Below are 24858 nucleotides of genomic sequence, written 5' to 3'. Positions count from 1 at the left end.
CTCTTCACAACTTTGCGCTTAACAGGTGAGGTGTTAACTTCCCCTTGGCATGAAATGTAATAGGTTAGGATGACGCAGGTTACTGTCAAGCGAAATGGGAGGTGCTGAAGTCAGGGGTGTATTGAGCCCATTATGTCCACAATGATACAACGTGGGATACCTTAGAAAATGTACCAGACTTCTGTGTACCCTTGGTCTGTGGCCTCTATCCTCCCTGGTAGGCGAGACTTCCAATGAGTAGGGCACAGGAGAAGCTGCAAAACTGAAATAAAATAATGCTTACGTACAAACTTTAAAGTGCTATTGACTCCGTTGACCTCAACGCAACTGGAGGTCTCAATGAAAAACATGCTATTGATACCAAGGGTTAAGTAACTGATAAAGAATAAATATGAAAGAATAATGACTAAATTGATCATGATCCAACTGCATGTGCAAATTACACAATTATTGTTTCAGCCCAGTCTTAGGAGAAGTTCACAACTCAAAAGCACTGTGATTGCTGATTTATTCGGACGTGGTTGCATCCTTTATACTTTAAAATAATAACAAGCATGCATGCCCCCCACTGAACATACAGCCTAACCCGTTTTGCAGTATTCAATCTCTGACTAGAGGACTGCAAGCAAACCATGAGATAGTTCTTTCTATGCTCCTCTAAAGTGCAAAAATGAGATTGAAACACGCCAGGAGTTGCAAAATCAATAAGATAAAAATCGTACAGGACAAACATTCAAATTAGGCAGTCATCCTGACTGCATTGATCAAAATGCAGCTAGTGATATAAAAAGAGAACCAGTTACTAAAGCTAAAAGTTGAAAATGTACATTTAGAAATACTCGAAACGTGTTACAGACCTCATTGGTGACTGGTAGAAAAGATGGATTGCCATAAAAAACTAAATCATTTGAGTATTTATTGAAGCTCGTTTAAAAGCATCATTGCAAGACAGGCCCCCAGACATCTCCCCCAGGTGTTGTGCGTGTAGTAGACCAGAGACAGGCGATTAGCATTTTTATTTGTGTATTAGTAATTTTCTCAGCTCTTGGCTGTCATCTATACTGTCATATTTACTGGTGAATAAACATTCTCATGGCGATATTCGAGGAGTTAAGTGTCAACCTTCATAAACACATGCACAGCGAGTGGCTTGGTGAGGTATGACAATGAAGAACAAGAGTGTCACTCAGAGCAATCATATGCACAAAGATCTCTTCAAAACATGTAAATGTTCAGTGCATTTGGAGCTGTGTGAAATGACAGAGTGATAGGGGACTGTGCTCTTTGCTATTGGCCGGATCACAGAACGTTTTTGCATCTATTTTATGTCCATTATGGTAAGCAAGGTAGTGATTGGTGCAAACACATTTCACAGCCATCTTATGACTGCTTTTTGGTGCTGTGTCGTAGTATGTTTTAAAATAATTATTATGCCTCTTTCTGTAATGTTTTGGACTAATGTCCTGGTGCAAACTTTAGAGATGTCAGCACATGCTTCTACAGTTCCAGCCAAAAGCAGCATATAACTTTAAAGTTTCAGTGCCTAGTCAGCATTTACCACAGTCTGCGTTGAAAAAATACTGCTGCCCTAGCTCATCAATCATCTAATCAATTATTTAAGACACCAAACAGCCCAAAACTGTGTCACACATGTGACTTAAATGAGCCTTTCCAATGTTGACTTTATTTGATACAGGTACAGCACAGTTATTCTTTACAACAGTATTGCAACATTCTCATCGCAAGTTTGTTAACAATGGTGTTGCTTTACGTCATCAGATAATTATCTTTACAGTGTTGCTCCCAAAATGTCATTTTAATACGCATTTTGGTATGCAATTTCTATGTAATGCTTCAAACTGTAATATCCAAATTTATTCAGTTTTTTTTTCATTAACTCACCTTTTAAATATGTTTTTCTTAACATTGGCAATGCAGTCAATATTACATTACATTTCAAAAAAGAGTAATTTTTGTTTCAAACTAAGAGCTTCCTTCTATAACCTCCAAGAGCAACAAAGAGAGGCAAAAGAAGGGTACAGGTCCAGAAAAACATAAGGGAAGGATGCCTAGCAACACCATCTAGGGAAGTGAAGTCGGATCTGTATTAAATACTGACTTTAAAAAAGAATGCGTGTGTTTTGCATTCTATGACATTCTAATTTATAATACAATACTATACAAAAAACAATTTCTAGAGTGCACAGCTGCCTCTCGAGTCGTCCCGGGGCTAGCAGCATAGGTCAGATGAGTACAAATATAAATAAAGACTGCAGGGTTAAAAAGAAAGGTTTTCAGATGTTTTCTAAAAATCGCTTCCAAGGGAGCAAGCCTATGGCTAGAAGTAAGGGCATTCCAGAGCCCAGCAGTGAGCAAAGTGAACGATCTTGCTGCTCTCCTTGTTTTGCGCACCCGATGATTTCTTCTTAGATATGCAGGGCATATAAGGTCCAACGCTCTAAAGGCTAAGGTGACCACCTTAAATTGGACTCGCTCAACAATATGCAGTCAATGAAGGTGTCGAAGATGGGGTGTTACTGATTGAGAAATGGGAATTTTCAAGATCAGTCTGGCAGCCGCATTTTGTACGATCTGTAGAGGACGCAGTAAGTAAGCAGGCAAACCCAAATAAAGACTATATCCATAGTCTAGTTTGGACTTCACTAAGGGGTGAACAATGGTCTAATTAATGTGTGTCCTTCAGCACAAGCTTTAACATGCATCTTAGAAAATTAAGAGAGGCAAAGCAGCTAGGCAATACACTTGTTACTAGGGGAGCAAAAGAAAGGTCAGAGTAAATTTTTTTACATGTCCAAGTAGAGATGATACACTTTTACAAGAAGTTCTGAAAATGGTTGTATGACGTTACAACGCATGCTTTTTTCCCCACATGCCTTTACAACGCAATTTTTACCCCCGACTTGCTGTCGTGGGTGCGCTGAAGTTTGGAATAGTATAATTTACTATTCCAACTCCAGTCTGTGCAACAATAGGGAAGGTGTTGGAGTTAAATCCAACACCTTATACCCCCTACAGCAAGCCATTTTCGTTGTAATGGCATGGTGGGTAAAAGCATGCGTTGTAATGCATGTGTTGTAACAGTTGTTTCCCCCTGTAAACACGGTCAGAAAGTCCCTCTTGGCTCTCAGGCACATGCCAGAATTAACCAACTTACCAGCTTGGGCAGCAGGAACAGAGGCTGTGACTCACGCATCTGCCACAATTTACCACTCCATAATGCATATTGGCCAAACAAATTGATGCTGCCAGACATTGTTAACAATATGTTTATATTTCCAGTAGTTTGCTGTTACATTTTTCCCCAAAAGACACACACACAATAACTTCTCACTTTTATTTCTCAAAGGTTTTATAAAATGTTATGTCCAAGTTTAATGCAGAATAGATGTAACAGCTTAAAAGTAAATATAAAAATATATGGTGACTAATATAAAGGCACAGCATATGAATAATATGCAAATTAGCAGCATATTATGTTCCATTCTTTGATGGAGTCCTTCTTTAATAATCCTGGCTAATGTATACATTAGCACCAAAATATTTCCATAAATAAAATTGTATACACATAAATGTTAATTGCGCATATGTTTCCATTCTATTGCCTGCCCCTGGGCAGGCTGATTTTCATTTCTGTTATGTTACTGTTCTGAAAAAAGGAATAGCAAGTAAGAAAGCATGGACTTGATGCAGACTGTTTGTCATAGATGAACTCTCTAGATGTCTGAAATTCCTCGCTCCTCGAGCGACTTGCAAACAATATTTACAAAATAAGTTTCAACCCTATTTGAAAAAGATTATCCAGTGATTTGTGACTTAAAGTGACAATAGAAGAGTGTGAATTCCCTTGTATTTTCATTCAAAGCCACTGTGCTTTTCTCTAAATGTCACACTTCATGAATGTACAACAATGAACTAGAAATACACTCTCAAGTATTGATAAAATACTGTCACACTGTATGCAAATAAATGGAATAGTACGTAACTGTTATACTTTATAAAATGTATATAAAGCATGAGACAGGAATGAGCCTACCAAGCAAATATACGCTACAAGGGATGCTTAGGGACTGAAATAAGGAAAACATATAACAGCCTTGGAATGCTAGTGAATCATTTCTATTGTACATGTATAGCTATGCTAAAAAGTGACTAAGGGCCATATGTATCAAGAAGTCATTTTGCGATTCTCAAAAAGCGATTTTTTGCGAATTGCTATTTGAGAATGCAAAATGCTATGTATGTAGGATTTGCAATACATTTTGTGAATCCTACATTTTCTTTAATTGCGATTCGCAAATTGCGAATCGCAATTAAGGAATACTTTCCCATTCCTTTCTATGGGCCAGGAGGCCCTTTGGAATGAATGCGAAGTTACTCTCAATTTGCGATTCGCAATTTGACAATCGCAAATTGAGAATCATTTCAAGTGTGCAGGTGTGTCAAAAGGACACCCTGATGCACCGCTAAAATAAGCATGGGTGCACATGTGACGCACATACATGCCCTAAGGGCATGTATGTGCTTCACTTTGCACTTTGAAAAATGCAAAAAAGTGCATTTTTCAAAGAAATCGCAAATTACCACCAACTTGAAGTTGGTGGTAATTTGCGATTCCTTAAGGCCAAATTGCACTTTTTTGGTGCTACTTACATTGCATTTAGGAATTTCAAAATTTGCGATTCCTTAAATGCAATTGCAAAATAAGGAATCGCAAATATTGCGATTCCTTATTTTGCCTTAATACATACCATTTAGCTAAATTGCATTCGCAAACGCCAAAATTCTGTGAATTTCGGCGTTTGCGAATGCAATTTTGCTTGATACATATGGCCCTAAATATGAATATAGTTTAATGTGTATTGATAAATGATCAAGCAAGGCAACTGCCTTAAGCCCAATTCGATTATGCAGCATGTTGTAAAGTCAAAAACCAGTTACAAAAAGTGAAAAAAAGCAAAACTTAGTCTTCTAAAGAGGTTGCATTTGCACTGCAAAATGTGCTGTCTGAAAATTAAATTTTTCTGCTGCCGAAGATAAAGAAACTTGTTTTTGTGTTAGAATTAATAATAACGTAATCATCTTAATAAGGTGTATATCTGAAATGCATTGACTTCAGAACACTCAGGAGTATATTCACAAGAACGTGTGATAACTACTGCAAGAGTAGCGTAATGCAACTTTCAACATCGCAGTCTATAGCGAGAAAATAACCCTGTGTCAACGTGGAAGTCACAACACAGCGGTAGAATGCGATAGAGACCAGATAACGCGTCAAATGTCTGAGTGAAAATCAATGCCACGCGGCAAAAATGTGATACACAAACGCTAAAAAAAATGCAATAAGACCAATCGTGGAAAAAAAAGTTGTGAAAACCAGCCACAGGCCAGCAAATCCCACGCAGCTGGTGGGACAATGCACCATAAAACCACAGAAACAACACACCAGAAACAAGCCAAAGCATGTAGCAAAATGGACGCACCCTGACCCAGCCCAGAGGCCAACTCGAACCCCACAACCCCCACAGACCACCAGCAAGGAACAGCGGGGTCGGGGAAGGCCAAGAAGAAGAGGGAGAGGAAGGCGGGGTGCAGACCGCAGGTACACAAGACCAGCGTCACGGAGGTGACAGAACACTACCAGCAACTGACCCACAAGCAGACAACCTGGAATGCAGTCGGAGTGTCGAGGAGGCCAATCAAGGAGGCCAATATGCGCCGGCATTACGTGACAACTTAACCCAGGCACAAACCTGCTGCCAACAGGAAGGCAGCAATGACAACAGGAGGTGGCAGTCCAGAGTCACAGGAGGAGCTGGAGGAAACCCAGGCCACAGTCATCAGTATGGAGACGGTGCAAGGAGTAGGTAGTACAGACACAGCTCGAGAGGACCTGACACAACATCAACAGGGTGAGTAACGAACATAGACTGGGGGGACGGGTAGATGGGCACATTGACACACATGCACAAAGAGGTGTAGCACACTGCACACCCACAATTACCCAGGATCATGTCCCAGATCCCCTTGACACACTGCAGCACACACACATAGCAAGAACAGCACACACACATTGACGACAACGTGGTACAATGAGCATAGCCGACACTGCAGAATAGAGGATATAATTGGCTCCGCACATGCACAGAAACATGCCTACCTCATCTGACAGAGCCAGAAACTGTGAAATTGAAATGTACGTGTACGACCTAACATCCATCATGTAGTCCAAATGTACACTGTCCCGCAGAAGAATCCAGCACCTCCCAAACAGTCACAATGTACATTGACAATGACATACAGTCTGCATGCAAACCCGCACAATGCGCCAACATACATGTCAACAAAATGTCAACATGCATCTCCCCTTCACATTGCAGAGGGGCACACAACAACTTCAGCAGAGCACAGAATACAACACATCTGTGATGCTGGAGAGGGCCACCATACCGTTGACACCGACACCCTCCAACAGCCCATGGACATCCCATGCAACCCCCCACTAGGTCCCTGCCAGCCAAGCTTATCAGAGGAGAATACCGAGCCTGCAACAGACCACCCAGCAGGAAGCACCTGCAAGCACAGCTGGCTCACAACGCTTCACACACCCACATATGGCACCCCAATGCCATGTGTCAGCACATCAAAAGGAGGTGGCCCAACAGGTGTGGGTGGGGGCCGAACTCATGGAATGCGAACTAGAACACATACGTAGGTGTCTATCACCCTTCAGGGACCCCCCACACCCCACTAAGGAGACCCACACTGCCATAGAGACACATGCAGATGCACAACCCGCTGCCTGCAGTGACATGTCTGCATCCAATGTACCCAGCACAATGTAATGTCATAGGGCCCAGGGCCCTCGTGCATACAACAAGACTACAGGGACACATGCATATATCATGTTGAACTGGCTAAGGGCACATGCACCCGGCCCTTTATTGGCAGGGCCACATGTACAGTGACGCCTGTGCTGGATATGTGGGGGGGGGGGGGGTGAGAAAAAGCCATTCCACACAGAATGTCTGGTGTGGGCAATAACTTTAACATTGGACACCAGTGCAACGGAAACAGAAAACACATGCATAACAGTCAACTGCTGAGCAACATGGAGTGAGCCGGAGAAAGTCCAGAGGACAGCCAACATGCAAACAGAAGTGTCCGTGAGTTGCAGTGCACTGGGGTTGGGACACTAGAGATGAGCTCGCTCATGTGAAGAAAAAGTGTTGTATTGTGTCCCTTCGATATATTCCTGATGCAGATGCAGTGGGGTGTGTTAGACCTGCATCATCTTCCCCATCAACGACTCAGGGCCCCCACACAGTTTGAGGTGACATAGCTGCGCAACCACTCCACAGCACAAAACTCAATCAGCAACAGACAATGGCCTGTGGTGCACTGAGTCACTGGCACCTCGAGTGTTGAGCAGGGTATCAGGCCGATGATAGCATCCACGACAGGTCTGAGCAACTCCGTAAGTCTGTCAGGACCACCGTTTCGACTTTCGAGGTGGTCCTTGCGGTGGTGGCGTGTGCCTCCTGCGGTGATGCGACATCCGGGCCAGTAAGGACTCACTTTGGTGTGTGAGCCCTGGTGGGAGGAAGTTGGGCCCGGAGGCTGCGCACAGCGCAGGGCCACAGAGAAATGGCATTGATGATCCCAAAGCCAATGCTTCAGGGGCCATCCAATATCTCAGAAGGGGTTCCACACCAGACCACCACAGAGTCAGTGGCCCTGGATGCACTGCGGCCGGCACAGGCACCCAGCCACCGGACGGTGACTTGCAGTGCAGTCAGATGGGCCATGCGACCTGAGTGGGTCCTCATCAATGTCTGAGGTGTATGTTGCGGAGGGTTGCGGGGGACAGTGGAAGGTATCCTCCAGGTATCCTCCAGGGCAATATGAGGAAGGTCTGATGTTATCCGGAAGCAGCAAATGGAGGAGTGGAAAGCGCAAGCCTGGTTTTCAGCACCAATTCGGTATCAGCTACATGAGGATGAAAACTAGCCCCTAGTACATAGACTCAGATGCCACCAATGTACGACCAGGACCAGTGAGCGTCCATGAATGTCGGGGTACAGACTTAGTGGCACCGGTGCTGACAGGGGATGCAGTCTGTGATGATGCTTGTACACTGATTTGAACTCCGCCATTGCTAAATCTAAACTCATTGACCCACTGGACCACAGTGTAGGCCAGAGGCAGCGGTCAGCAGGGGCCATTTACTGAGTGTCGCCTGCTTAGTTCAAGTTCAGTGGCACCACGTGTTCGGTATCCTCTGTAACAGTGACCCGGCTTTCGTCCACGTGTTGCCGGCTGGCATTGAACAGGGTTAGTGGCACCACGTGTTGCCGACTGGTGTTGAACAGTGTTAGTGGTACCATGTGTAGCTGGCTGGAGTTGAACAGGGTTAGTGGCACCGCAAGTCGCAAGATGCCTATATGGAACAATGCCTCACTAATCGGGGGATCTGGTGCTTTGGCCGCTGGCCCAGATTTGGGGTCACTGCCATTCAGGACCCAGGACACAATTTCACATATGGGGCCTACTGGGCCGAAGAGGACACTGGTGTAGTATGTGAATGAGGAAGGAGTAATGTGGGCCGCGTCGGGGGGGCCAACGATGGTCTGAGAGGCTGGCAGGGTCGCAGGCCTTGGGCTTGGAGCTTGCACAGGCACATAGTGGGGCCTCCTTGACACACGCCGGTGGCGGCAGGTATTCAGTGTTGCCTGGCTGCGCAGGGGCGGGCCTGACGGGTTTGTGGTCCAGTGGGCCGGGGTATGGCAGGCGCACAAGATCACAGGCAACTCCGCTCAGGAGACGGCGTCGGCCTTGTGGCGGGGTGAGAGGCGCCGCCCTGGCAGAGACCTAGGGCTTTCTGGAAGACGACCACACCCAGGGCTACATGCTTTTTATTCACACCCCTACGCTGGCCTGGCGTACGCTGGGCCATCCCACTCTGTTCACGATTATGGGGGGACGGAACAGGCAACATTTCCCCGAGGTCCCTAACTGGCTGGGGTGACATGGTTGTGTCTGCTGTCCACTACACTCTATACACCAGAGGTATATGTTGCCGTGGATATGGGTGTGTTCTGCATACTGCGGTCTGTCCAGCACAACTCCACCACTCTTGGCATTGTGTTCTTTCCCAATCATGGTTCTACCACATCCTTCAGACATGCCTGGTTGCCACCTCTCCCCACATTCGGCTATTGTGTGGCTGAGGTGCCATGCCTTTGATGGCTCATGTTCACAGCTTGCCCAGGTTACCATTGTAAGTTGTCATGTCTGGTGGGTGGGCATGTTGTTGTGCATGTTGGTTGTGATTTTGTGAAGTTTGCATTGCCAGAGTTGTGAATTGCATGGTTATGGAGTTGAGGTGAGTGGGGTGTTAATTTAGAACTTGCCAAGAGGCTGTGCATTTCCCTTTGTTCCATCCTGGAAACGCTGGTTGCTGATGGACTGTCGGAGATGAAAGAATCATGCACACTGGCTGTGTATTTGGAGGCGACATTGGTGGAGGTCCCACAGTGTTCTGATATTGCCTGCACATTGATGTGTGATGTGTGGTTCCTGTTGCAGTGATTGCGTGCTGTGTCACCAGGGGGCACAGGTAGGACATGTGTGCTGCGGATTACCCCAAACATGTGCCTGCGTCCAACTATGGCGTATGGTCCTTGCTTGGTCTCCAGCAGACCCTGCACATTGTGTTGGAATTATGGGTACTGGGGTGCCAGGGTGATGGTGAGGTCCAGGACAGGTGTGGGGGACTTGGATGTGGCTGTGAGACTCCTCCGACTCTGGCGCGTGTTAGTTGGGGTGTGCCAGGGGCCAACAGGTGCAGCACAGCCAGCAACTTGGTGTGAAGTGGGATGTTGGTTGTCGACTGTGTTGATGCCGTAGGCCTGTTAGGCGTTGATGGTCAGGATGCGTAGGATGGTTGTCCCTTTCAGACTGTAGTGCACAGTGACATTGTCAGATGTTGGGTCTGTGAGGCAGGTGAGGTAGGTGCGTTTCCTGTGGAGCCACTGTCTTTGTCTGCGCTGCCTCTGTGGTGGTCAGGGTGGGTATTCAGGGTGGGAGTTGGGGACCTGGGGTGGTGGCGGTTGGTGTTGTGGCCCTCTTGGTTGTCCAGGCTGCATGATGAGTGCCGCATGATGAGTGCCTCCATGGCATCTGTTGTCCTTCCAATGTTGCCCTGGGCTGGGCTCCCTTTTGTGGTGCAGGCTGCCGTCTGACTATACACCAGGTCAGAGCAGGTGTTAATTTGCTGCTGCTATTGTGCCTTATCGCCTGTTTTGTGTTCTTATCGTCAATCTGGGTGTTCGTTGAGAATGTTGAGGTGTGGTGTTGTCGCAGCTTTTTGCATGGGTACGCCTACTCTGCATCTAATTAGCGATAGTTGCGGGGTCCGCGATGTTTTTTGCAGCTACTATCGTAGGCAAACTGGTGCTGTGGGCTGTTAGCACCAGCTTTTGAATTGGGAGGTAAATTTATAATGACTTTGGCTGCGATAAAGTGCTGTTAATTCGGCGATAGCTCCTTGTGAATATGCCCCTCAGTTTCCAAATAACTTTGCTGGTTTGCTTGGTGCTGTGTTGCATGTTTAAATAAAACTAGTATTCATTTTTTAAACAATTGGCTATGGACTGTTGACTTGTTTAAAGACTCTATGTGGAACTATCTTTCATGTTAACGTTTGTGATGTTCAAACGTATGCAGTGGTATTTCAACATATGGGATTAGGTAGGGGCTGTTCTCTTCATAATACTTTCAAGGTAATAAATACAAGTATGCTGTATCCATCTACACATTGCTGCAATGCAACAACTTTCTACTTATGAACAGAAGTACTCCCCGGCCTTGCTGAGCACTGGACCTTGAACTTTTTTAAACTTCTATCACCAAGAGTAAGACCTATCCACCAGTGCTGTGATTTCTATCAAACTATTGTTAAAAGCATTCCCTTGGAACAACAAGCTTTGCTTCCTGGGGATTGCCTGAGGCTCATTCAGGCAATGGTGTTAAGTTGTTCCTTTTGTGAATCACTGCAGCTGCCCATCATTAAGTCTTCTACATGTGGACTGTCTTTGATGCAGACTTATGTGCCGCAACAGTATGCTAGAGCTAATTGTCTACATATTCAAATGTGTCAAGGTCTCCAGTTCATGCATCTCCTGTTATGACTTCCACCAAATCTGACACCTTATTCACCATTACCATTTTCAAATGCACTCACCAGTCACCTTTTTTCATCTGAGGGACACTCTAAAACACCCAGCTCCTTGTGTATCTCCAACTTCTTTAGATGTTAGTGAGGTTTGTCTTTCATTATTGTATCAATTCTTTAAACCTGGATTTGACACTTCTGATTTGGTAGCCTGACCGCAGATCAGATTAAACTAACTCAGTTATACAAGAGAAGAGTGATCAGATGTTGCTTCTGGTCCTTGGATAACCAACTTCATGCTGATGTTTTTTTTTTTTAGCCTTTTTGGATCTGTTTTTTTACTTTACAGCATGCTGCATAAATAAATTGGTCTTAGGTCAGATGCTTTGCCTGACCAATATATGATAGAATAAATATATAAACTCCGTTTTGCCTTTGTTCTGTCTCTGAGTACCACTAATTTTTCATATTTACTTGGCAGATCCCTCCTTTTCTTAGGCTTTACATATTTGTAATGTATCATTGTTGTGGGTTATTTCAAGTTTCAAGTTTAAGTTTATTGTTTCAGTTAGTTAAAATCATAATTTCGCTAGCTAAGCAATTATGATTTGTTAAACTGTATAGCCATCATGAATATATGCATAAAACAATTAAAACAAATATTGGACTCGTTACTTGCTAGTATGCAAATGTTTTTAACGGATGCATTTTTTTTTTAAATCACGCCTGAATTTGTGCAAAATGGGCAAACATTAAAAATGAAATTCAACGAAATTCAGAAGATCGTTCTGGTAATTACTTGTTGAAATGCAATTATTTTAGCAGATTAATGATTAAAAACCAAAACCTGGATTTGTGCAAAAATGGGCACATGTGAAAAGTAATTTCATTACAGAAAAATGACAAACGACTTTCAACTTAGCTCTTTACACACTTCCGACGTCTGAACACTTTGACATGCTTTGACAATAGGGAGGTGGTCAAGTGTGTAGGCCTTGTTTGAACTTTTAATAAACCTTACTGCAATAAGTTAAACTTAATTAAAGGGGTGCATTCTGGGCAGGGGTGTCTTTGACAAAGTAAAAGTTTTAGGAACTGTCGGCCCCTGGCTAAGGGCTCTGATTTGGCTTGTAGAGAGTCTTGGGCACCTATCGGAATAGTGGCTTCCAGTTAAGCTATTGATGTAACCCTTGCCTAGGAGGGCAGTCTCTTATGTGGCATGGCTTCTGTTGTGCTGATAGTTGTTTGTTCACTTGTAGTAAGAACTTGGCGGCCCTGCAGGAGAGATTAATTGAATGGCTGTTTAATAATATCGACACAGCTTGGCGGCACAATTTTATCTTGAGAGCCCGAAAAGCAAGGCAAAGTAATTTCTGTCGAAGTTGATTGGCAGCAGGACAAATGCATAGAAAGTGTACCTGGGTTTAGTCAAATATACCACACAGACAACAAAGGAAGTCCGGACGATATTGTTTCCAGGTTGGAACCTGATCTTTTGAAGGGAAGACTCCCATACGAAGTAGTAGAAGAAAGTGTTGGATGGGTTTAGAAATGTGGCATGTGAGGTATGGTTGGGGGCCCCAGTTGGTATAAGATTGCAAGAATCACCAGCCATGTTTTATCCCAGCCATTTCTGCTTTATCGAGCATCCAGGATTAGAACTTGGCCGGTTTGTTTGAGATTTTTTTAAAAGCTGTAAAATGGATGTTTAGCTCCCAGCCTATGTGTTATTTCATCTATCTGCATATGCAGTATAATAATGTTTATTATTCTTTGGCAGTGCATTTCTTTTTAATTTTAAATACAAGTGTTTCCTCTCAAACCCATCCACCGCCCATCACCACACAGTGAAATTACAAACAAAAATTGAAGGAACCGGGATCCATTGGCAATCAAATCTATGACCAAGTTAAATACAAAGCTCAAAAGAGGAATGAATACATAGGCTTTTCCTAAAATAATAATTCAATTAGCTGGTAAAAAGAATTATTCTATTCAATCATTCCTATAAAGTGTGTGTGCAATTCACCCCTTCTTTTACTCTCCCCAACTGGACAAGTACTCCCATATGTTTTAGGCCTTTTTTGTCCATGCCCTAAAACCTTTCCGGGCACATATAGATTTATCAAGATCGTAAATGACCAACAGTCGGGCCAGCCACTACTGGAAAGCCATGCCGAAGCGACACATAGCCTAAATATATCCATTGAAATACTCAATAGCTCTCTTCCCTCATCGGTACTACCACCCTCTTGTATACCCAATAGGATTAGGGCAGTGATCATAACTACTTTCAGATATAAGGTATTTCTAAAAAACTCCCTCGTTTGGTTAATGACCATTGAGAGAGAAGCACATGTTGCAAACATGTGGACTATATCAGCCTTGTAAAGGGCGGACCGTGGGCACCACGTCCCTTTCCCCCACTTTGAAATTTGTTATGCTGTATAGTATAAGAAAAAACAAGTTTTATAAAACTGGACCTGCAGTTTAGCTGACATCAGTGAGGTCTGTGCAGTTAAGAAGGCTTGATGAAATACACTATCAGTGATATCCAGTTTGACTTGCCACCTCTCAGAGTTTTTCTCCATATCATCCTTCATTAAACCATATATGGAGCAATATGTAGTCCCGATACGAGCGGCGGCTCCATTTGTTAATTTCTCCACTAATTCATTTTTAGCCATTTTCCCTATCCTCCCCCCTCTTCTGTAAAAAATCCCTTATCTGGAGTCTATGGGTAAGACTAGTCTTGGTATTAAGTTCATCATATGAGACAAAGCTTCGAGATGGATAAAAACACCATATTTTATTGATCCCAGACCACCACCATTTAGTCATGCATGAGTCAGAGAATATCTCTGGTAGATTTTCATTACCCTGAAGAAGAGTATAGAAATTGAGCTTGCCTAATCCCAATAGGCGGCGGATAGAAACCCATACTTTATAGGCAGTCCTGAGAGTCTTAAGTTGACCCTTTTATAGTACCCTAGCTCTAGCTGTCGCAATAAACATCCCCGGGAGTCAACCCAGATTATCAATTCAAAAGGAGAAGAGTACATTGGTGAATCGTCCCTGGGGAATTCCCTCAGAAGCACTGTGTAATGCACTAAAGCAGTGGCCCAATAATATAGCCTCAGATTGGGAAATACCAGCCCTCCACGCTTTTTAGTGAGTGTGAGTAGTTTACCTGACCTCCTGGGTTTTGAATAAGCCCAAATGAATTGTGAGAATATGTTTTCAAATGCTTTAAACCAATGATTTGAAAAAAAAGGGGAATGGCTCTCATAAAGTATAATAATTTGGGAAAGTACACCATGTTCATTAAATTGCACCTACCCACCAACGTTAAATGTAAGTTATCCAGCTTCTTCAATGTATGTTTTGTTTCTTCTGCTACTGGTGTTAGATTTTCGTCTAGAATAACATCCAGGTCAGCCCTGATTATAGCCCCTAAATAGCTTGCATTCCCCACTACTCTGCTATCCATCATTTTGACCTGCTCATTAATAATTATCTGTGTTTTTCCTCTATTCAAGGAATACCCTGAAAATCCCCAGAAAATCGCTGCTTTTTCTTCTACAGCTTTTAGAGCAAGCTCGGGGTTAGGAGTGACCACTGCCACATCAGCAGCATGTGCCAAAACTGTGGTACTATAACCATGCGCTATTATGAGAGGTATATTGGGTTAGCTTCCAGTTTTTTTAAAAAGGGATCTATGTGATGAAATTTGGGCCTATCCCCGTCCAGGCGACCCTAACAAATGCTTTTTCTGCCTCAAGCAAAAATACAGCCAAATGATCTCTTGACACTTGCATTGCATCAAATAAAGATATTATTCTTCTAATGTGGTCGATGGTGCCCCTCCCAGGGAAAAATCCATGCTGATAATTTACAAACATTTTATCTGTCACTCTGAACAATTGAGGGGCCAACGCTTTTGAATAAGCTTTTGCATCACAGTACGTAGTACCCACGGGTAATTGGGCTATAGGAGCCTAGCTCTTGAACTGGTTTGTTCTTTTTGGGAAAGCCAATATATTTCGCTTCCGCCCAAGACTTCGGTGGATTACCCCCATTAAATATTTGTGTAAAGAGATCTATCATCACATCTTTTAGCTGTTCTGCAAATACCTTATAAAACCTAGAGGGTATTAAATAAGGCCCGGCAGCTTTCACATCGGACAAGCATGAAACCGCAGCAAGCATCTCATCCACAGTCAGGGGTGCTTCTAGGTATTCTTTTTCTTCCTCCGTCAATAGACCCGCAGGTGCCAGATTTAAGTAGTCTCTAGTAGTCTCTAAATGGAGACCTGTTTCTGAAGGTATGCCCCCTCAGAATCCTCAGTGTACAGATTTTGATAGTATTTCTGAAAATTCGCTTGGATCTCTTTAGAGTTAGTAATTATGCCTGATTCGGGGTCCCTGATATTTGTGATCTCCCAACGGGTATATTCCTGCCGGGTTCGTAACGCCAATAAGTGACCTATTTTCTTGCTATTCTCATATATCTTTTGCCGATGGGTTTTGGCTCTGTCTGCAGATTTCTTCATGAGGATTTCACTATCTACAGCCTTAGCTATTGCTATCTTGATTTGAGCCTCGCTTAACTGTACAGCCACTACAAGATTTTTCCACTTGTGCAAGTCTTAAGTGGAGAGCTTGCATCTTCCATTTTTCAGCGTTCCCTCTGTTTAATGTAAATTGAATAGTTTACCCCCGGATGTAAACTTTCAGGGAGTCCCAGACCCTGACTGGGGAAGCTGCTCCTACGTTCACCTTCAAGAAGCCCGGTATCCACTCCCTCATGTGCTTCCTATAATTTTCATAAAGGAGTAACGCTCTCTCCAAGGTCCAGGTTGAGGTTTTCTACCCTGCAAGCGGGTTGTGGTAAGATAGAAATCTGGGATGTCTGTCTATCTGGCACTGTTGCTGAATCGAATATGAAACAAAAAAGTATTCTAGTCTTGCATGTTTAAGATGGGGGAAAGAAAAGAATGTAAAACTATCCTCTAGCAGCCTCACCGTTGCCCAAACATCTATCAAACCATGCGTACAACATACATTTGATAGTGCTTGAAATACTCTAGGCTTTCTCCCTACATACATTGGGTTGGACCCCCAATTATTACGTGAGTTAATATTAAGATCTCCACTCAGAATGATGGGTAGTGGCAAGTGTGCTAGCTCATTTGTCAGCAAATTAATAACAGTCTCCGCCAAACTACACTTGCTTATCACCCATCTCCCCATAGAATCTGATCACGTTTTGAGAAACTGCAATTTATTAAATCGGGCTATAATAGCAACACCATGCGTGAGTGATCTTTGGGTTGTCCCCCTACCAATCTATAGCTAAGGTTTTTTAACGGGCCCACCCTTGATTCTTCTTTGTGGGTTTTTTTGCACGCAGACGTCTGCTTACAATGCTTGCACCCCTAAATACACCCTCAGCCTTTTTTTGCCATTGTTCAACCCACAAATAATATTGGTGGCTATTCGACGTTTCCCAACACCTGTCTTCTGTGCCGTCATATTTTATTATGCCTTCCTCAAACTTTAAGCCGTATTTAGCACACATACTCATTGAGATGCCAAGATTACCCTATCTCCCAAAACAAAAACCAAGTGCATTCAAAATGTGTGGTCCCTTCAGCTTGCCACCCATCCCAACCCCCCTAACCCCCCCACAAAATTAGCAATAAGCATGGCCTGAGTGATGTGTCACCAGCTCACTGTCCCCGCTACCCTTCTCTCCATGCAGTAAAAGAAAAACTTCCTTCTCCCCTTTTGCCCTTCACCAATGCCTTTTCCAGTTACTACATTTATGGATTGTCCCTTGACAGTCTTTCAGCTTTACTATTGCTATTCCCCTGACCCAGCGCCGACAGATATTCCTGAACTTGTATCTCCAAAATGAAGCTGTGAATATGTCCTCTAAAAATGAGCTTTAGCCTAGCCGGATTTAGAAGATAGGCTTCTGCCCCAATTTTTTAGAAGGGGTTAATTAACCGCCCACGGCGCCATCTTCGCTCCACAGTAGTGTGTGCAAAGTCAGGTTTAGAGAAGAATGATACCCCTTTAAGTGAATTTTTAGCGTTCCGGCATGCCTTGTCATAGATGAGTTGCCTCAGCAGTTAATTGCCAAAATAGACTAGCATTACACTGGGTCTTTCAGTTTCACTCTGTGGGTGCTTTCTCACCATTAGTGAGCACACTGGACCTCTGAGTCCCAGTCCGATTTGTCTTGGTCCGGGAAATCTCATTTCAGCCGATTAGCCACATACTCTCTAGGATTACCGCCCTCCCCCCTTCTAGAATTCCCAGAAGACGCAAATTGTACTGCCACTGGTGGTTATCCTGTTCCTCCATTTTGAGTATGACATCTGCTAAGGCTGTGCCCTGCGATGAATTTTGTACTTTCAGACTTTCCTCTTTTGCCTCCAGGGACTCTGTTCAGCCTTCTACTATGGTTAGTCGATCTGCAAATTCTGCAGAGACTATTCAATTTTCGCATCCCCCACTGCAGTTTCTTACTATTCTTGTTTCAGCATTGTCCTTATTACTTAGTCCAGGATCGTGGAATGATAGAGATGGCATTGAATTAGTTCATTTCAGCTGTTGCTTGCTGCTCCATATTGTGCCCTCTTTTACCCCCTTAGATTTCTTCCTTGAGGTCTTCTTTCTTTGAGTCTTTTGTGGGCGCTACTGTTACAATCCAAAGTAACTTCACTGTTAGAAGATGAACTCTCTTGTTAAGAAGAGTCTGATCTGTCTGTTAAAGAGAAAAACTTCTCCCCCGGCCACTCAGGGGATATAATTCATATCTGCTTGTAGCTCAAATTCCCTGGTCCCAGCAGTGTGATTTCTTGGAGTTTAACTGGTCTTTAGGCGGCCTCCTCTTCCTCCCCTTGATCTGCTCCTGGTGCAACTGGGTTTATGGCAGCCTCCTGACTCGGAGTTGTGCTCTGATTGTTATCTGAAGTTGTTGCTAGAGGGTAATTTCCATTGTCTGCAAAATAATTCTGCCCTCCTTGTCCTTTTGATACCATTTTGGGGCTTTGTTTATTGAGTTCCCCTCCCCTTGTATAAGGGCATCTCTACCTAAATCAGTAGGGGGCTCATCAACCTTCTTTTCCACTCCTGCCATGGGGGGCAAGCCAAGAAGCAAAAGCTGGTTGCAGGAACCGGCCCTCCTGCAACCCATTACCTGGAAGAGCCTTTGGTAGTTGCTTTTTGGACCCTCCAGGTTCCCATTTGGCTCTGCTGTAGCACTTTCACGGCTTGAGATCCTTGGTTGCCTCCGGGGCAACTCCAGAGCTAGCCTCACCCGCTGTGATTGATCCATCAGTCCATGGCATTTTGGTCTTCCCTCTGTGCGCGTCATGGTTGACCTTGTGCCACCTCCTCCGTTCCTGCTCAGCCGCTTCCCAATCCTAGTGCCAGGCCACCATATCGTTGTCCAGACACCGAGCAGCAGCCAGTCTCCACAGCAGAAGATCAACTCTATTCGGTGCCCTGTGAGACCCTCAACCTCCAGCTAATCGTAACTGCACAGATCATTGACAGAAAGTGAGGTAGGGTGGACAGGCAGTAAGACTGAGGGATCGCCATCTTTGCTTCTTCCCTGGCAGTGCATTTGTAATGCATGTGATATATATTTGTGATATTTGACACATTGACCATCTGGGGGTAGAGCACATTTTTTGTCATATTAAAACAAAATAGTAGCCCCCTCTTTATTCAAAATAAAAATAATCCTAGAGGATTCCCTTACGCGTTCTAATGCACACACCACATCTACATCTTTCTAGGCCCCTCACACCCACGGCACCTGTATGGCAAGGAACAAAGGATCTCCAAAAAAAGAGCTCCTTTATGGGTGCCCGTCAAGCATTGCAGCGCCGGCTTGACGAGGAGCAGACCCATATGAAGAAGCATGACACCTAGCTTGCTGGGTGTGTGAGGGTCCAAGTTCCGACAGTAGGTATTCCCCACCTCCTCACTACCTCGAGTACATACCAGGTGGCCAACTTGCCACCGAGGAGCTCCGTACCTTTTTTGTCTTCACACATTGGGAAAAACACATTAGCTTGAAATACATATGCATGAGGATTTACATGTTTCAATTTTCACCTTACATCACAGATCATGGGCTAATTGTTTTCAAAATAAGGTTGGAACATATATAACAAATCTTGTTTTCAAGCTTCTTGAGGAGAGAGGAGTTTCACACACTATAGAAAAAGCACATATGTCAAACAGTCTGCATCAAAGCCATTCCGTCTTACTTACTATTCCTTTTTTTGAGAACAGTGACATGACAGAGATGATAACCAGCCTCACTAATGGCTGGGTAGGAAGTGAAATTAATAAATACATGCAATGAACTGGTATATTTATTTGTCATCTTACTTATGGCAAGGGTTGGGTGCTAATGTACACATTAGCTAGGAATATGAAAGATAGGACTCCATCAAAGAATGCTAAATAATACGCTGCCTATTTTCATATTGCTCACATGTTGTGCCTTTATAATAATCAGCATGGTTGTTTATGCCCTTCAAAGAGTCATGCGTTTGACAACTTTCCATTTTGCAAGACATAAGGTTCTGCCCTGAAAGATTCATGTTTCCATTCTCTCAGGTCTTCTACTCCATCTCTTAGATCAGGGTCCATTTTGTTGAAATGGAAGCTATTCAAAAAGACTAACATTCCAGACTCACCCTGGAATCTACAATGGGATTCACCGGCAATATCCTTCAGTGGTTCTCCTCCTATCTTTCCAGCCCACAAAACTTTGTTCACATAGCACCTCCAGGTTGCAGAGGATCCCTCTTACCTGCAGGGTCCTTGACGTTTCCATACAGTCCTTTGTCATCTTCAAACTCTACATGAACCCATTTGTTGCTCTAATCATAGATAACAACCTGAAGATTCACCAACGTGCTGATGGTGTACAGCTCTGCTTGAAAATCTCCTCTGCTTCAAACATTCACATCTCAAACACTTCCTGCTCATCATGCAGACCTGCCTGTCCTTCATCTACCTGAAGCTAAACCCAACCAAGTCAGAATTCCTGTTTTTCAAAAAGAACGCAAACAAGAAACAATACAAGGCTGTCTCAGTGGAATGAAGCTTGTGGGCTCAAACCCTAACTGTCACCAAATGCCAAGTCTCTTAGATTCTCCCTGGACACCAGCCTCATCCTTGAGGAACACATTGCCAAAACAAAAGAAAGCCTGGTGCCAGTTCCTTTCTTCTAAAGAAAGTGAAATTGTTTTTTCCACAAAGGTACTTCAGAATTGCTGTTCAAACCTTAAATACTCTTATATGTGCATGATGGGAACTCCTTGCTTCAGGGCTTCCAAGACTCCACACTAGCATCACTTAAGGACATTCTACATAACACAGCACATTTCATCCATGACCTGAAGAAATATGATCAAATCACTCCCATCCTGATGGCACTTCATTGACTTCCTTTGCCGGCCCATGTCATGTTCAAAACATACTCCATCATTTCCCCAGGCCATCACAAACAACACTCCGCTTATCTTGCACACAAACTCATCGTCTCTGGTCGCTCTCGGAATAGGTGTATCCAGAACACTATCAAATGTGTAAAAAAGAAAAAACAAGACAGCAGCTTTTTCCATCCATAGTCTAAAACAACAACCCTGTATCGAGCAGGGTTGTCCCAACACTGCTCCAACTTATGAAAGATTAAAAGGCTGAAATCTTTAACGAACACTACAGCAGAACTTTTCATCTTCAACTCCATGCTTTACAATCTCTCTAATCTTGAATCTAAGCAGCTTAGTGCCTTTAAAGGGGAGTCACATAAGAGATGACATCTGAGTGTAGCATGTCTGCCAAAATCTCCAACATTTGTTACACCTGCAATTCCATAGCTACAAGAAGGGTAAACTAATGCACAATAACCTCTGTCAGCCCCCACAGCCTTTATAAATCTTCCAGGAGAGTGGAAGATCACTTGCATTTCAAGCCTCAGTGAAAATAGGAGCGAGGCATTGGATCACTTCAAAGAAGATTCCATTCTCTTATCAATAGGGTTAGTGGGAGGCATGTCCTCAGAGAAAGTTGCAGTGTTCCCAATATGGGTAGAGAGCACAGTGCAAAGCTTAACTACAGTCGTGAACTTCTAATCAAATTTCTGATTATGCCCTCTCATCCCCAAGCAGCAATGAATGTTAGTATTTTTGAATTCCTCCGATTTCCATAGGATGGAGTCTTGATCTGGGATATGTAGTTGCCTGAGAAAGAATCAGCATGATTCTGGCAGGGCAGAATGTTATATCTTGCAAAGTGGTAGGTTATCATTTGTCCGACTTTTTAAAAAAGCATCAACATATGGCAGAAACCCTTGTTGAAGATCTTGGTTATGGGCTTTCACAATGTACTGTAATGTATTTGTCATATGTCTACCCACTCCCTGTATGGCCACACATCTCCCAGCAACTACTGGATCCTGCTCCTAGTAAGAGGTTCAGCCTAGTGAGAATTAACACAGGGAAAAGCTGAGATGGCTAATTGCACAGTCTATACAGCATGTGTAGAGGTTTTGGGTTTCATTGTCACATGCTCACGAATCTGCAGGGACACAATAAAAATAGAAGCATTGAAATGGCACTCCACAAGTGTGTGAAGAGTTACAAAAATTCCTGCTAGGACAGGCTGAGATGAAATGGCAAAATATAAATAATTACTCTTTGACTACAGCGCATAGAATAATTAGAGCCTCCAGCTATCACATATGTAGCAGATTTTTATATTTAATTAGAAATTTCACTTGAAATATTACCACTACCAGTTATTTATTTTCTTTCAAATGACTCTTGACTTTAGCATTACAAATCAGTAAATTCATAACAAATATAGTCTTTACCATGAATGTCCATCCCAATAAACCTCTTTTACTCCATTGTTTTAATCACAGACAACAACGTATTGCCTTTTAGTAGTTAAACCTTCTTCGTGAGTTTTTATCTGCTAAAACAGGATGTGATATGACTTATTTTATCTTTGGTTGTTTTAGGAACATCGTTTTTGCTGCAAATTGTTTCGATAAGCTCTTGCAAAGCATTTTCTTTTGAAACTATTATTTTTACTTGAAACAATTTGCTTTGTGGTGAGTGGTTCCACAGTTATACCGGATGAAAACTTTAGTAGTGCTCTAAATCATTGTTATCACTTTTTTTCTTATAGATGGTAGTAGGCCCATCTGCTTCTTTTAAAATTATTTTTACATCAGCAACCATATCTCAGATGGATTGTACTTGTGAATCTCAGAGTTGAATGCAATTTCTTGAGATTTAATAGTTCTTTCTGGTCTCTCTGCTCCCTGCACAGAGAATGAAAACATCCACTCCATATCTAGCACACCATTCTTACATGTAAATTCCAGTCATTATTATGTTGCCTTCTCGTTTGGTTCTACAAATAGATTAGTAAGGGAAGGAGCTATCTTCAACTCGATGGATGTACTTAGTCTTTGAAGACAGAACTAATCATTTCATTGGAAATATATCAGTCTACATTGCAGCACTTACTGTATAAAGGCTTTCTCTACCCTATTCGTCTCATTTTTCAGTAACACGTATTCAATTATTTATTATCCATCCTGATAAGGAATGCTCGTATAAAAGATTGAAACATCTGATGTACACATAAGACAGTTTTCTTCCTTTTGAACCATTTAACCCTGTTGAGGAATTTTTTTGTATATTGTATGTTTGACAGTATTTTTTAAATTCAGGTTGTGGGAAAGAAATCAACAAAAATACCAAGGTTTAAAAAACGTGAGTTCATCCTTGACACTGTACCTCAAAAAGATGGAGCTTGAAACTTTTTAGAATTTTTGCTGTCATATATATTACTGGAAAGAAAGGCATTAGTTGGACGAGAATCTTTTTATATTTTTCATAATCCAGCCATGGCCAAGGCATCATTTAAAGCCCTCTGTATTCATATATAAGATCATCATTTTGTTTCACATATGTTTCTTGGCCTTGAAGATATTATGTGACTTTTATTTATTAATACATGGTATCGAACATTACCACAACTCCACATTTATCTGCCTCTTTCAGTGCTATATCCTTGTAATTTATGCAGCAAGAGCTTGTGTCTTCTGTTTTTGTAAATTAGATTATATTCTGGAAGTGCTATATTTAACACGTTTTAATTTCATTGCTGCTAACTTAGCAAATACATCTTTTGTTTTGTGCTCCATATGAATTGTTCCATGTCTGAATGTATTCGATTCTATTCCATCTTCCCCCAAATGTATATCTTGAGCAGAAACATATTGCCAACTTTAATTTGGGTATCAATTTAAGCAGTTCTAACCTTGTATCAAAGCAAGCTTCACTATGGACTTGAGCACATTTCATTCATGTTATAGTGTTCTATGTTGAATTGTTTATCATGTATATCTGGATAAATTCACTTTCAGTCCTTTTTTGGTCTTAATTGTATTTGTTTGCTTTTCCCCACCATCTTGTTTTCTTTGATTTTCTCCTAACAAGTACCCACCAACTATTGATTCTGGAGAATTCTCAGTGTTGTTTTCCAGATGAGTTTGTGTTTAGATTCTAAATCCTGTGATACTAAAGATTCTTCTCTGAAATGAGTGCTGCTGTGAATTATACTTGCTGTTAAAAACACTTATTAATAATGTTCACAAGTTTATGTTTAAATAAAACATATGCTAAACAGCACTCGGAATTCGGGGTTGCCCTGGGGGCAGCACTTTCAGGGAAATACTGAGGGGCTGCTTTATTCAGCCACTCTGCCTTTCACTGTGTAGGCGTCAGGAGATCCTGGCTCCACCCCCGGGAATGGCGGAGCGAACCTGACGGCGTTTGCACTACCTGGCTAGCAGGCTATGAGCTACGGCTACGGGCCACTGGCGGAATTCACCGGACATCGGGCAGACTCAGCCGGCAGCATTTTTCATCTCTCCTCATTGTTTTTCGATCATTTGAAGGAGGCTGCTTACGGAGGTTTACGGCTGCCATACAGCGGATTTCCCCTGCAGCATGAGCCGAGCCGAGCCAATACTACAATCAACCAGTGTGGAACGGCGGAACAGCGGAGCTCGGTGAGAGGCAGCTGTGAGGAGGTCGGATGCTCTGTTAGGAGGCGGTGGCTGTGAGGAGACGTAGAGGAAGTGGCTATGAAAAACTCAACCTAACTGATTAGAGTCGAGCCATAATCCTAGATGCTACAAGCAGAGGCAGAGGCAGATCATCAGACTTAAACGCTAAATCCACGCTGAATCCATAAGCATAAAGCTTAAAGCAGGCAGAGTCAGAGGCGGGCCATCAGACTTAAATGCTGAATCCACGCTGGGGGGCCAGCAAGCAGCATCGGGGACATTTAAAGGCTTGCCTGCACCAGGGGTCAACTCTCCCTGCCAGTTTCCCCCTCGCCGCCGCAAGTACTACAGCGGCCGGAGTGCGAGGGGTGGAAACTACATTCCCCAGACGCCCCAGCTTCTCGCCAGACACGGGATCAGCGCGCCAGGAGGCGCATCAAAAGGACAGCAGCCCCCGCATCGCGGGATCGCGCGCGGGTCGGCGCCCGGGGCTAAGCCCGGGCAAAGGGCGGGCCCTCTGTGGCCCTCCGTGGACCGAAGG

This window comes from Lissotriton vulgaris, chromosome 4_1, assembly GCF_964263255.1.
Source record: "Lissotriton vulgaris chromosome 4_1, aLisVul1.2, whole genome shotgun sequence".
Taxonomy (NCBI): domain Eukaryota; kingdom Metazoa; phylum Chordata; class Amphibia; order Caudata; family Salamandridae; genus Lissotriton; species Lissotriton vulgaris.
This window is presented reverse-complemented; position numbering follows the sequence as displayed.